The 15,313-nt window shown below is 45.1% G+C and overlaps 1 pseudogene; it reads left to right on the top strand.

The window, feature by feature from the left end:
- Window positions 1-912: 912 nt before the first annotated feature.
- Window positions 913-11,796, top strand: LOC124024624 (annotated as a pseudogene).
- Window positions 11,797-15,313: the final 3,517 nt, after the last annotated feature.

Genomic DNA, 15,313 nt, shown 5'->3' with positions numbered 1-15,313 from the left:
CTAGGACCCATAGTGACACTACTTTAAACCAGGACCCATAGTGCACTACTTTAAACTAGGACCCATAGTGCACTACTTTAAACCAGGACCCATAGTGCGCTACTTTAAACCAGGACCCATAGTACTTTAAACCAGCCCATAGTGCGCTTACTTTAAACCAGGACCCATAGTGCGCTACTTTAAACCAGGACCCATAGTAGTGCGCTACTTTAAACCAGTAACCATAGTGCACTACTTTAAACCAGGACCCATAGTGCACTACTTTAAACTAGGACCCATAGTGCACTACTTTAAACTAGGACCCATAGTGCACTACTTTAAACCAGGACCCATAGTGCACTACTTTAAACTAGGACACTACTTTAAACCAGGACCCATAGGACACTACTTTAGACCAGGACCCATAGGATATAGTGCACTATACAGGGAATAGGTTAGGTTGCCATTTGGGAAACATCCTATGTCTGTGTTGACGTTATATGACAGGTGATTTGGGTATAAGCTAATGACCAGGGGGCACACTTTTCTCTGCTCTCCACAGAAAGACAGACGAACGAGCGTCTCCTGCTGCTACCGTCAGCCCCTCCCCCCTCCACCCCTCCAACACCAACTTCAGTCCCGAGGGAGTGAAGATATTCAGGCAACATGGATGGATTTTATGACCAGCAAGTCCCTTTCATGGCCCTCCAGGGTGAGTGTTTGGCTGACTCTCTGGATGTTTTCTCTGATAGTTTTTCAACATAGGATTTGGATCAAAGCACTAATCTGAAACTTTTCATAGTGGATTAAGATAACAATGACTTTTAGCATACATGAATGCTTAGGGATTTTTGATACCAATCATGTTTAGGCTAATCATTGTTCACACCAATGCAATCACTAATGTTGTAGGTGTTTTAAACATTGTTCTAGCAGAATTGTCATGTGGAAGAACCAGCGAACACGCCATTTAACGACCGGAAGAGAAAGTTTGCTGACACTGAGCTCGCCAGGACACAGAAGATCTCTTTCAGACCTCATGCAACTTCAAGAGACATGGATTGCAGAAGGTGAGTTCTGCTCTTGTATTTCAGAAGGTTTTCAATCTTGCATCATACTCATTGTTTTTAGTAACATCAGTGGTTTACCCGAGGCTATTGAATCAGGAAAACTGGGAAATAGGATGTTATTTAGATCTTTATACAAATTCCTCTTTTAACAAGTGTATCATAAATAATTACTGTATTTTTTACTGTACTGTGTCATAAATATTTACTGTATTTTTTACTGTACTGTGTCATAAATATTTACTGTATTTTTTACTGTACTGTGTCATAAATATTTACTGTATTTTTTACTGTACTGTGTCATAAATATTTACTGTCTTTTTGACTGTACTGTATCATAAATATTTACTGTATTTTTGACTGCACTGTATCATAAATATTTACTGTATTTTTGGGACGTGGCATGCCTTTCATAAGTTAGTCATTTAACTCTCTCTGTCCCCTCTTTCAGCTCAGGTGCCTGATGACGAACAGTTTGTCCCAGATTTCCAGTCGGATAACCGTAAGTACCAACCAATGAAATATTCCCGTACGTGTATGTGTGTTGCAAAGGGGAATCGACAGCGTCTGCTCCTGCATAGGTGCTCATTTCCTAATTTATCCTTTAATTCCCAGACATGGTCTTTGACACAACATACAAGCACAACAAGGAGAGTACTGGTTTTCCAATACCAGTCTCATCCAGTTGGCATATTAACTCAGTGCGTCACAGTGAGTGTGTTTTTATGGGTACGTGGTTGGGGCTATCGGGTTGCCTATGTAGGCCGAGGGCTAACATTATCGACAGATCTGCCTCGTCGAAAGCAGAAATCCAATTGATGTCATTGAGCCCTGATTTAACCAACCTCCACTCACCCTGCAGTGACCTACTTCTGCCCTGTTGCCAATCAGTGTCCTCAATGCACACCTTGCCTTTTTGTTACTTTAAAAAAAAGAAGTGTGTATTTAAATAAAAAAACTGCATTGTTGATTAAGGACTTGTAAATAAGCATTTCACTGTAAGGTCTACAGCTGTTGTATTCGGCATTTCACTGTAAGGTCTACAGCTGTTGTATTCGGCATTTCACTGTGAGGGCTACAGCTGTTGTATTCGGCATTTCACTGTGAGGTTTACAGCTGTTGTATTCGGCATTTCACTGTGAGGTCAGCTTTCACTGTCTAAGGTTGTATTTGCATTTCACAGCTGTTGTATTCGGCATTTCACTGTGAGGTCTACAGCTGTTGTATTCGGCATTTCACTGTAAGGTCTACAGCTGTTGTATTCGGCATTTCACTGTGAGGTCTACAGCTGTTGTATTCGGCATTTCACTGTGAGGTCTACAGCTGTTGTATTCGGCATTTCACTGTAAGGTCTACAGCTGTTGTATTCGGCATCTCACTGTGAGGTCTACAGCTGTTGTATTTTTCACTGTGAGGTCTTGTTGTATTTTCACTGTGAGCTGTTGTATTCGGCATTTCACTGTGAGGTCTACAGCTGTTGTATTCGATGTGACAAATACAATTTGATTTGATTATTGGATTGTGGGGATTTGTGTTCCAACAAAGGGGCAGGAATAATAGGGCTCAGAATAAGACGTTACTCACTTGGTGAAAATCAAGAATCTTGTGGTTTTATACCAGAAATCCTCAGCTCTCCTTTTGATCGTCAACCCGGATGAGAACAATCCTATTCTCTGATCTCCGCCCAAATCCACCACATTAACATCAGAGGAAATAAAGAGGGAACGGTTTGAAACGGGGAGATTATCTGTTGAATTAGAGTTTTGCTACGGTGGGCCTCACTTAACATGACCCAGGTGCACCATAACAGCCTGGGATGGCCTTCCATGGAGTCCCAACCTACTAGCCACAGCTCTTGGCTGCTAGGATGGGCTACGTTCCAATCCAAGCCCACAGAACCCTCATGCTGTTTGCTTTATACTCATCTCCTCTCTCCTTTCTCTGTCTAGAATAATATATGCAGTAGGTTTGAATGGAAGCCTTTGATTGGGCTCCAGACAGAGCTGTAGGCCTGGTGTAGTTGCAGGCCTGGGTTTCAAGATGTGAATGATCCTGTGGAGGAAGAGTGTTTTTAGAGGCCCGGTATCGCCTTGTTTCCCTGTAACGTTGTATTTCATTGTCGCGGATGCAGCTAGTGACATGTTTAATGCAGTGTGGACACACTGAGTGAATTGTGCCGTGGCACAGCCGGGCGATTGTTGTGTTTGCTGAAGAGTCTGAGTGTGTGTGTGCGGCGACGGGGTTGGCATGACGCTCCTTAGTTTGGCACGCTGCCAGTTGGTCTCACAGACCCTTCATTCAGCAGTACTCCTCTCTCGTGTGTGCGTGTGCGTGGACTCTGCAGCTGGGCAAAGGGGCAGTGTCCATAGCGATCAAATGGCATTATGCCATCATCTCCTTACTCCTTAATTTAGCAAGGAACTTGGCTGAGAAGTGAGAACACACTCTTATTAACTACCCGTTAGTGATTTAAAGAAACGTTGCAAGATTTGCCATTGCAAATGATTTGAAACCTGAGATTTAAATGTCTTCTGGCTGCGCTTGAGAGTTGCACTGTGTTTCATTCATAGATGCTAGGTGTTCAAAACTTAATCTTATAATGGAGGTCACTATGGACACTGAGAGGCCTAACCCCATAACGTGAATGTGTGTTGACTGCTGGCCCGTGGCTGCGGAAGCTGAATGATGGCCGTTCTGTGGCACAACAGGAAATGGAGAGTTGATGTAGGCACAGACCCAGCCTCTGATAGACCCAGCCTCTGATAGACCCAGCCTCTGACAGACCCAGCCTCTGGACAGACCCAGCCTCTGACAGACCCAGCCTCTGGACAGACCCAGCCTCTGACAGACCCAGCCTCTGGACAGACCCAGCCTCTGACAGACCCAGCCTCTGGACAGACCCGTTCTCTGGACAGACCCGTTCTCTGGACAGACCCGTTCTCTGGACAGACCCAGCCTCTGGACAGACCCAGCCTCTGACAGACCCAGCCTCTGACAGACCCAGCCTCTGACAGACCCAGCCTCTGACAGACCCAGCCTCTGGACAGACCCAGCCTCTGACAGACCCAGCCTCTGACAGACCCAGCCTCTGACAGACCCGGCCTCTGACAGACCCGGCCTCTGGACAGACCCGGCCTCTGATAGACCCGGCCTCTGACAGACCCGGCCTCTGACAGACCCGGCCTCTGACAGACCCGGCCTCTGACAGACCCGGCCTCTGATGCCAACACAGCACCCAGTTAAAGTCCTACTGTATGTACAGACACACAATGGTTGCCTAAGTTACTAACTGGTGGTGGAAGTCGGAGCAGACTGTTCTGGTCTGTGTAATTTAATACAAAGGCATCTTTGTTACTGGTCTGATTGTTGCCTTAGAAACAATACAAAAAACATAGTGAAAGTACACTGTTTGTCTTTCAGTGCTGGGTTTATAGTTTTCCCTCCCAAATGGAGGGACAGATTTACAACCTCACCAATTCACTAAACAACAAACATTTGGGAAGTTGGAGTTAAAGACAAATCCCAGCATAGGAGACACATTTGATCCTTTGATAGAAAACTATTTAGCTTCTTATTCCTTACTGAAGCACACAAAACAAGAATACTGAGTAAATATATTCAACGTAGTGATTATTTTGTGAATCTTTGAAATGGCATATATTATATATTTCAGTTTTTAAAATGTTTTCTCCTTTCTTCAAAGTAATGTTCCATGGACCTTCAGCCAATAAAGTGAAGCGAGAGTCCAGCGCCCCTAGAGATGTGTCCCCCTGCAGTCAGGGACAACAGAGACTCTACACAGACAAGTGCCTTTACAGCTACAGGTACGTTACAGTACCACTGAGACGGACCACGTTTTCACACCCCAAACTAATTGTACTCTCAGTAGCAAGAGGTATTTTCAGTTACAACCAATAAAAGACCATAAAAGAGGGTACAGGCATAATAAAGTTCACTACTAAGACATTGCTTAATTAGATATACCTACATCAAGTTGATAAGGCCTGGGGGTGTCATATGGCCCATATACCACGGCTAAGGGCTGTTCTTACGAGTGCCCGGATACAGCCCTTAGCTGTGGTACCCCAAGGTGCCTTAGTGCTATTATAAATATAATTGTATTTGTCACATGCGCCGAATACAACAGGTGTACAGCCATGCTCTACAGGCCCAAGTTAACCCCTTCCATCCCCCTTCTCCTCCACAGTGCCTACAACAGGAAGCCACTTGGCATCAGTACTTTAACCCCACCCTCCACACCCGCCTCACCCTGCAGCCCCGCCCCCACCCCGGGGACACACCCCCTACAGAGGCAGATCACGTCCCCTGTCCAGGCAACACACCCCGGCCACAGTCGCCCAACTCACGGGCACAGCCCCTCCCACCACCGGACACTCCCGCCACACCCGAGCCAAAGCCAGCCTTTCGCCGTGCCCCGCCTACCTGTCAATCACTCCGATGCCTCCTACAGCTCAGAACACAGGTGAGTTGGCACCATGTGTTGGCTCAGGTTGGCACCATGTGTTGACACCATGCACTGTTTGACCCCATAGCTTGTATATCTTGGTTGTAAAGGCATGATTGGATCTACTGTAGGCTGGGACTCAGCATGCATGTTCAGTGCTACAGTTGAAATCCCATTGTTGTATGATTCTCTGGTTTAAGAACCTAATTGACAAATGTGTCCTCATTTTGTCTCTGTCTCGCTCCCCCTGCAGGTTCCAGCGGCAGCTCTCTGAGCCATGTCTGCCGTTCCTCCGCCTGACGGTGCCGCCTGTACCCCTTACCCCCATCACCCCCACCGGGCCCCCTGTCCCGGGACGGCCGCCCCATCTACCAGCGGCACCTGTCAGAGCCCTTGGTCCTCCTCCCTGCTCAGGGCTTCAAGCAGGAGCTGGTGGACCTCCGTTACACCGAGCAGGGGGTCCCCACCATGGGCCCCCCCGCACCCCCGCTCCAGGGCCTCTCTATAAAGCAGGAGCCCCGGGATTTCTGCTTTGACCAAGGTGAGCCCTGAGGAATCGCTGGATGGCAACGGTCTTTGAGGCTCAGTTTCACACTCATATATTAGATCCAGTCCTGGAGTTTAAAAAAACCACATGTTCAATGGAGAATCTCAATAGGAAGTGCTTCTCCTTCCATGCCTAGACTTAATCTGAGTCCAGACAGGAAGTCCCTCAGGGTTTGGAGGTAGTCCAAGTTCCTTTGAGAGTCTACTGTACACGGCTAATAGTGCAGCGATGGGGATAAAACAGTAAGCATGTTTCAGACTGATGTGGACACTAGTATTAACAGTAGTGGTTGGGTATGTAGCAGTGTAGCATTCTAAGACTCTACTAAGCTAAGATGACCTCATTTCACTCTCCATGTCTGGGCCACTTTCTGTCAGTGATGTAACAGTCAAATCCTCTTAATAAAGTCCCAGCTAAGAAAACCCCAGGGGATTGTTAGGAGACCGCTGGCTGTGTGAGAATGTATGTCCATCTTCTACTGAGTATTATGTCATTAGGCTAATGGCTACTTTAAACATATAGGGTTGGGAAATTTAAGTTAGTAGTAAGAATCTATTCAAAGAAACACCTATTAGTTTTTGTATCTTTCTGGTTTGAAGAGCATGTTAAGGAAAAACATGTCTAATAATTTCTCTTTTCCCTTGTGTCTTACAGAAATGCAGAACTGCCAGTCTTCTTTCAGGAAGTCCGGTAACTTCTACCAAAACAATGATGGGTTGATCTACGACGGAGAGCCTCATCTGTACAACGACGACACATGCGTGGTTCCAGAGAGACTAGAAGGTGAGACATTCTTCCATAAATTGCTATGGAATACAAGGGCTTGCCCGGCACAATGGAACCCCTGAATTGTCCCAAAAGTGCAAACCCCATCCATCCAGAATTGAACACTGAAAGTATTTAAAAAGACACAGATACTATTTGAACCTCTGACTGGTTTGACACAGGGCTTTAGGTGTAAATGGCAGCAGGTAGTGAATCCTGGTATCTGACATCTTCTCGTTCTGTCATGGCAGTGTGGATGCCAGAGTAGACCCACAGGGCCTTGGACAGAGAGCCTGTGTGACATGAGCAGAGCCTCTTATTGTATCCCCACGCTCACACTGCCAATCACTGGAGTCTTTCACCTGACTGTGACCACGGCACTCCTTCATTTACACACTCACTCCCTCTTTCCCTCTCTCCTTCTGTCCGTCCAGGCAAGATCAAGCAGGAGGCCGGAGTGTTCCGTGACGGACCGCCCTACCAGCGCCGAGGTTCCCTGCAGCTCTGGCAGTTCCTGGTCACTCTGCTGGACGACCCGGCCAATGGTCACTTCATCTCCTGGACCGGCCGCGGCATGGAGTTCAAACTCATCGAGCCCGAAGAGGTCAGTTGATCAGCAGGCAGAGCTGTGGTCCTAGTGAGTTTAGAGACTTTAGAGCTTCTTGGAGTTTTTCATCTTTTATGTCTCTGAGTTTAAAGTAGAAGAGTGTTTCAACAAGTCATGATAATAGTTGTTACGCTGTGCTTCCAGGAATAATCACACAGTATTACTACGCCACTAGAAGTGGCACACCAGAAACTAACCCCAGAAGAGCTTGGTGTGTGTATCTACAGGTTGATCAGAAGGGCTTGGTGTGTGTATCTACAGGTTGATCAGAAGAGCTTGGTGTGTGTATCTACAGGTTGATCAGAAGGGCTTGGTGTGTGTATCTACAGGTTGATCAGAAGGGCTTGGTGTGTGTATCTACAGGTTGATCAGAAGGGCTTGGTGTGTGTATCTACAGGTTGATCAGAAGGGCTTGGTGTGTGTATCTACAGGTTGATCAGAAGAGCTTGGTGTGTGTATATACAGGTTGATCAGAAGAGCTTGGTGTGTGTATCTACAGGTTGATCAGAAGAGCTTGGTGTGTGTATATACAGGTTGATCAGAAGAGCTTGGTGTGTGTATCTACAGGTTGATCAGAAGAGCTTGGTGTGTGTATCTACAGGTTGATCAGAAGAGCTTGGTGTGTGTATCTACAGGTTGACAGAAGGGCTTGGTGTGTGTATCAGAAGAGCTTGGTGTGTGTATCTACAGGTTGACCAGAAGAGCTTGGTGTCTGTATCTACAGGTTGATCAGAAGAGCTTGGTGTGTGTATCTACAGGTTGATCAGAAGAGCTTGGTGTGTGTATCTACAGGTTGATCAGAAGGGCTTGGTGTGTGTATCTACAGGTTGATCAGAAGAGCTTGGTGTGTGTATCTACAGGTTGATTAGAAGAGCTTGGTGTCTGTATCTACAGGTTGATCAGAAGGGCTTGGTGTCTGTATCTACAGGTTGATTAGAAGAGCTTGGTGTCTGTATCTACAGGTTGATCAGAAGAGCTTGGTGTGTGTATCTACAGGTTGATCAGAAGAGCTTGGTGTGTGTATCTACAGGTTGATCAGAAGGGCTTGGTGTGTGTATCTACAGGTTGACCAGAAGGGCTTGGTGTGTGTATCTACAGGTTGATCAGAAGAGCTTGGTGTGTGTATCTACAGGTTGACCAGAAGGGCTTGGTGTGTGTATCTACAGGTTGATCAGAAGAGCTTGGTGTGTGTATATACAGGTTGACCAGAAGGGCTTGGTGTGTGTATCTACAGGTTGATCAGAAGAGCTTGGTGTGTGTATATACAGGTTGACCAGAAGGGCTTGGTGTGTGTATATACAGGTTGATCAGAAGGGCTTGGTGTGTGTATCTACAGGTTGATCAGAAGGGCTTGGTGTGTGTATATACAGGTTGACCAGAAGGGCCTGGTGTGTGTATATACAGGTTGATCAGAAGGGCTTGGTGTGTGTATCTACAGGTTGATCAGAAGAGCTTGGTGTGTGTATCTACAGGTTGATCAGAAGGGCTTGGTGTGTGTATCTACAGGTTGATCAGAAGGGCTTGGTGTGTGTATCTACAGGTTGATCAGAAGGGCTTGGTGTGTGTATATACAGGTTGATCAGAAGGGCTTGGTGTGTGTATCTACAGGTTGATCAGAAGGGCTTGGTGTGTGTATCTACAGGTTGATCAGAAGAGCTTGGTGTGTGTATCTACAGGTTGACCAGAAGGGCTTGGTGTGTGTATCTACAGGTTGATTTGAACCGTTTCTCTCTCCTCTGGCAGGTGGCTCGGCGCTGGGGCCTCCAGAAGAACCGGCCTGCCATGAACTATGACAAGCTGAGCCGCTCTCTACGCTACTACTACGAGAAGGGCATCATGCAGAAGGTAAAGGTAAATTTTAATTTCATTCAAGTCCATTTGCAATTTTCTGTTTTGGGTCTAATTCAATGGAGGCTTTGTGAAGTGATGGAAAACATATGTATTGTGTATATAAGGCAGGTCAGATGCATTGAGAGTTTCAGAAGGTTGGGTATAACGTCAAACGTTATTTTCAAACTACTAGCGGTTGTGCGCTGAACGACTGTTTAACTCCCTCTTCCTCTTCGGGTGGGGTCAGGTGGCTGGAGAGAGGTACGTGTACAAGTTTACGTGTGACCCCGAGGCGCTCTTCTCCATGGCCTTCCCTGACAACCAGAGGCCCAGCCTGAAGCAGGACCCGGACTGCCTGCCACCGTCTGTGGGGGAGGACGACACCACCGTGCCCCTGGCCCACTACGAGGATGGCTGTGGCCCCTACCTGGCCGACGGAGGGGAGCGGTGCGTCTCGTTACTGGGCTTCCCCGATAACTATTCATTCTGAATGTTCTGACCAATGACGGAATAAAGACCGCTGTCATCTGGTACCATGCCACACCCCTACCCTACCCCGAACTCTGGTACCATGCCACACCCCTACCCCTTGTCCCCTAACTGTACACTCCTACCCTACCCCACATCCCATAACTACACACCACTACCCTACCCCACATCCCATAACTACACACCCAGAGCCACAAACCCTAGTCCCCTAACTACACACCCAGAGCCCAAACCCTAGTCCCCTAACTACACACCCAGAGCCCAAAGCCTAGTCCCCTAAATACACACCCAGAGCCCAAACCCTAGTCCCCTAAATACACACCCAGAGCCCAAACGCTAGTCCCCTAACTACACACCCAGAGCCCAAACCCTAGTCCCCTAAATACACACCCAGAGCCCAAACGCTAGTCCCCTAACTACACACCCAGAGCCCAAACTGCTGAGCGGATTTGGAGCTCTGTAACCCCCCCTACTCCTATCCCAAACTCAACTCCTCTTGCCAGTCTTGAGATTACCCTCCCCAAGTCCCAAGGAAAAAACAGTCAAACCTGAGACGGCCATCTTGCTTATTCTTTGCCCTCTGTTATCAAACTGAATTGTGGCAAAAGGTGTGCGGTCCTCATCAACATAAACTGAACTGAGTGATCTCCCTTACGGGGGTTGAGCGAGGACACTTCACGTGATTATAATGGGACTCAAGTAATGGGCATGAGTGTGCCAGGATTGTAGCCAATAGCCATGCAGTTTCCACAATCTGCTCGGTACGAGTATGACAAATAATGGCAAGGATATAAAACATTGCCCTTTTGATATAGCAATCGTTTTATGGCTTGATCTCAAACAAAAAGAGTAGTACACTTGACACGCGCACAGGGGCTTCACCTTGGAGAGAATCTACGACTCCAATGAACCTTAGTACCGCAGGTGGTGATGTAATGTAGCTCTGTATGCAATGAATGGGCCAAACACACAGGCAACCGACTGTTCTTATTAATCCATAATACATCGTACGACTATAAAGAAGCTGGGACACGAGTACCCCTGAGCAAGTTGCTTTGGCCAATCATTAAAAACAACAACACACTGAAATCCAATCTGAAATGGGAGGTGGACTCTGGACCCGCTAGCTCAGCATTCTCTTCAGACTCTGGGGAATTGTTTTGTTTTCTCTCCCCAAAATGTAAAACCTTCCTGGTGCTGTTTTACTCCTGTTGTGGGCGTGTCCTACCAGATGTATCTTTCCAAGACGTTGTTTTTTAGCTCTTTCATTTGACTCATTTTGTCGTAACATGTAAAAGGGACACGGATACAAAACAGTATTTTTCCTGAAGTGTTGACTTCCTATTAAGAAGTGTGTATTGAAGAATACATGTTTATGTACTATGACGATGACAAAAGTACTGCAACTGTCACGCAGTGACCTCCAAAAACTATAACTGCCAATAGTAAGCTAAACAGGGGGGACTCTACTCTTCGCATTTTCTCACAGAAAGCTGTACCAACCTATTGCTGTACCATTCCAGTTTTCTGCTTTTCGTATAGTTTATCAGGAAGTATATGAAACAAACATCTAAAATGTAAATGTATATATGAATATATTTTTGCAGTCATATGTTTTGACATTGTACACGCTGGAATGTTTGGCCTGGTAACGGGTTTGCATCCTTTAATTCTTGTCATGAAGTTACGGTGTCCATATTAGGACACATCCCCAGTCTCTGCAGGAGTTGTCAAGTCCTGCAAAGTCTGAGGCTGTCCTAATATGGACACCGTATTAAGGCAGTGGGTTGGAGCCTAGAAAGACCTCCCCGTTGACTGTGTGGTGGGCTGTGTCGGCGTCACACGTGTGTAACAGTATATTTTGATATGATTCTGTCTATGTGGGTTGCGGGATGTCTTGTCCATGACGTTGAAGTTAGCTGGCACTTATACAAGTGACAACCCCCCCCCCCCCGCTTCCCCACAAAAACAAAAACAATGTGTGCCTTCCACTGCTTTTGGTTGATTTTCTATACTGGATACAATAAACTATACTTTCTGCTTCAAACTGTTATATTGATTCTCTTCCTATTCTGACCAACCAACCAATCTAGTTTTCAGTGACGTATTACTGTGGTTCAAGTTGAGTTGGGTCTTTTTATTGAATTCCACTTCTTATGAATGTATAACAACATCTGACACATTCCTGATTTCAGGACACAGTATCACAATAGTCAAGTGTGGAATTTCCACGAGTAGGACAGTCAATGTGTTGATTAACAAAGGTAATTTGAGGTTCGTGCTCCAGAATTATTACCAACACATTGACTGTCCTACTCGTGGAGATTCCACACTTGACCACTACTACACGCCTTTTAGACACGTGTATACGGCCGTCTCTCATCCTCCTTTCCAGTTCCATAATCAACCTGCTTCAGGCAGCTAACGAGTTCTGCACATACTCTGAAAGGGACTGTTATAGAAAACTGTACAGGGTTTCACATGCTCACTGACATAGACAGACAGACACACACACACAGACAGACACACATACACACACTCACACAGACACAGACACACACTCACAGAGACACACACACAGACAGACAGACACACACACACAGACACACACACACAGACAGACACACACACACACACACAGACACACACAAGTAGGTGGGCAATAAAGGGATGCATCCAAAGACAAACCCCCATAGTTCAACATGATGTTCCTCTCTGTAAGGATCCTTTCTGCATGACTCCCTCTTCGTCTGTCAAACTCACAAGCACAGCAGATCTCCGGATATCATTGACAGCTCAGATCTCTGGATATCATTGACAGCTCAGATCTCTGGATATCATTGACAGCTCAGTCTGGATATCATTGACAGCTCAGTCTGGATATCATTGACAGCTCAGTCCAAAATAAATCAGATTTAAATCTGATTAATGTTGTCCTGTACTATATTTACTGGATCTTGAGTTGGATCAGCTCTGGATCAGACCTTTTCCTCTGTGAAGATAACACATGGATTTACTGGAGCAGTAGCCTATGACAGGGCCTGGTGGAACCCCCCTGATCACGCAGTTCACCTTTCTATTTCACTTTATATATCAATCATCTTTTAATTAGTGATAATACGTGAAGTGAATGAGAATGGTGAGTGCAGCGATCGGTCTGTTTCCACCAGGCTATGCCAGGGCAAGAGACTAAAATGAGACTTGATATACTCTCTTGTTACTAGACAGTGCCACTGTGTGGTTGATTTGTGTACTGCACAACAGTATCATAAACAACAGCGACCTTTTAAGTGTGGCATTCCTCATTGTTGGTACCACAAAACCAGAATGAGATTCTATTTGGTGGGTACATGTTGCTACGTAAAATATTGATACAAAAATAATAAAAGCCTATATTAATACATGATAAAAAAGTTACCTGAGACAGTTGTTGTAGAACGACTCTTTAATTTTGTAAAAGAAAACTTTTAAAGTTACTTCTAGCTTCACCTTTGACACAATCATCTCGCGTTTCACATTATTTTATTTTCATTCGTTTTAATAAATTAAAATGGTACATTATGCATGCAATACCGCATTAGCCGTTGAGTTGTTCGTCTTCCACAAAAGTATCAACACAAAATGTCCTTAAAGAGTTCTGATGAAGCTGCTTGGAAAAGGACAGTTGGAGAATTAGTCACAGCATGAAGCGATGTACATGGTTGCGGTTGCATAGTACATGGAATTTCCTCATTTTAAAACAGCATGCTTTTTGTATTGCACATTACTGAAACTTTAGTATACTGACATTTTTGTATACTGAAACGTTTGTTGTTCCAGGTTATCCCGTCGAGGATCGTAGTTTTTTAATGAGAATGCAAGTATACAGCAAATAGCATCTCTCAAAGACATTATGTACATGTATGTATTTATTATAAAAATAATCACCAGCAAAGATGTATCTTTTACTTTTTCCTATATTGAGATACATTTTTGATTTTTCTTATCTTTGTACATTTTTACCAAAGAAAAAACATTTAATTGTTTTAAATGGTCTGGTTGAGTTTAAACCCATGTTATTTAATCAAATAATGAGAATTGTAAATCAACTTAATTTAGAGGCAAAAATGTAGCCTCTTAATTTCTTACAAGAAGACAAAAGAAGAGTACAGGACACGTGCTTTTTTTTCAGATCGGTAACAGAGACCTTTAGAAATTATATCTACACCATTCAAAGAACAAATGTTTTCTTTCCAGGGCATTCATAGGAAAAAGAGAGAGGTAAATTGTCATTTCCAGTCAATTCAGAAAATCTATTGGAATTCAGTTAATTAATTGTTAATAGAAAAGGAGATCCCCCAATGTTTCAAAAAGGGCTAAGACATGCTACACCCAGTAGCAGTAACCCAACCTTAAGTTACCAAACCCTCACAGACTGGTCTGGGACTCTGGTGGGACAGAGGTCAATGGGCTAGAAAATCCCTCTGATTGTCTCAAGCAACAGAGCTGAATCTTAGTTCTGGTTCTTGGTTCTGGTTTTTAATGAACAGTGAGTAACTCCCCATTCAATCAGCCAACACTCACTTTGGCCTGAATCACAATATGACAGAGAAGCTCATAAACAACAGCAGATGTACTTGTATTCTTTTGTTCCTTTTTCAGTCTATTGTTTTCAGTCAGTGAACAAACTAGCATAAGAGACATAGATATGAGCAAGGAAATCAACTGGCTCTAGGATGTTAAGGCACCACCTGCTGCGGGTGCTACAAATGTCACTACAGTACCTTCGACTCTATTGGAGGGAATTACACTAAAAGACAGCTATAACAAGTTAACTCTGCACATCTCTCTAACAATGTCTCAGAATACGCTGCCCCAAGAACTCACTCTCCCAGGATGCACAGGGAGGGACCACCATCTCCATCATGGTCAAAGCTCCAGTTTAGATGACCTATCCACCGCAGGGAAAACCCTGGTCCTGGAGGGTGGTTGTGTCTCTGTGACCGACCGGGTTCGAACCTGGGACTCCTGCACGCCAAAAGTGTGTATTAGCCCACAAAACTAAAGCCTAGGCATTGGATCGGCGAGCCAATGCAACTAGTCACCGACCCCCCTTGGGTACAACTGCATGCTTCTCATCTCAACAAAAACTCCAAAAACCCACAATTACTGAAAAAAATTTGTTGCTAGAAATAAACTAACCAAATTAATTTATTTCATTTCCATGTTCATGTATTTAAATACCCCCCAAAAGTTCAGATAACCCACTCTCAAGTAATTAGACTGCACCTATTTTGCACCAATGTGTGCTCTCCCTCTTTACACACCCTCTATTTTACACAGGGATATTACTACCAAAGGGAACATTACTTTTTCAAGTCAGGGAAAACATGCCAGCTACACAGAGAATCAATGATCATGATGCAAAGGACCCTGGGAAGACACCATCCAACGTTAGTGGAGCAGCATGGACGGTCATCCAATCAAGAGGCTGGCCAGAGAGAAACACAGGAAGCAGCATGGACGGTCAACCAATCACAAGGCTGGCCAGAGAGAAACACAGGAAGTAGCATGGACAGTCATCC

This window comes from Oncorhynchus gorbuscha, unplaced genomic scaffold, assembly GCF_021184085.1.
Source record: "Oncorhynchus gorbuscha isolate QuinsamMale2020 ecotype Even-year unplaced genomic scaffold, OgorEven_v1.0 Un_scaffold_1969, whole genome shotgun sequence".
Classification (NCBI taxonomy): Eukaryota; Metazoa; Chordata; class Actinopteri; order Salmoniformes; family Salmonidae; genus Oncorhynchus; species Oncorhynchus gorbuscha.
Note: the sequence above shows the minus strand (reverse complement) of the source record. Positions and strands in the feature narration are given on the sequence as shown.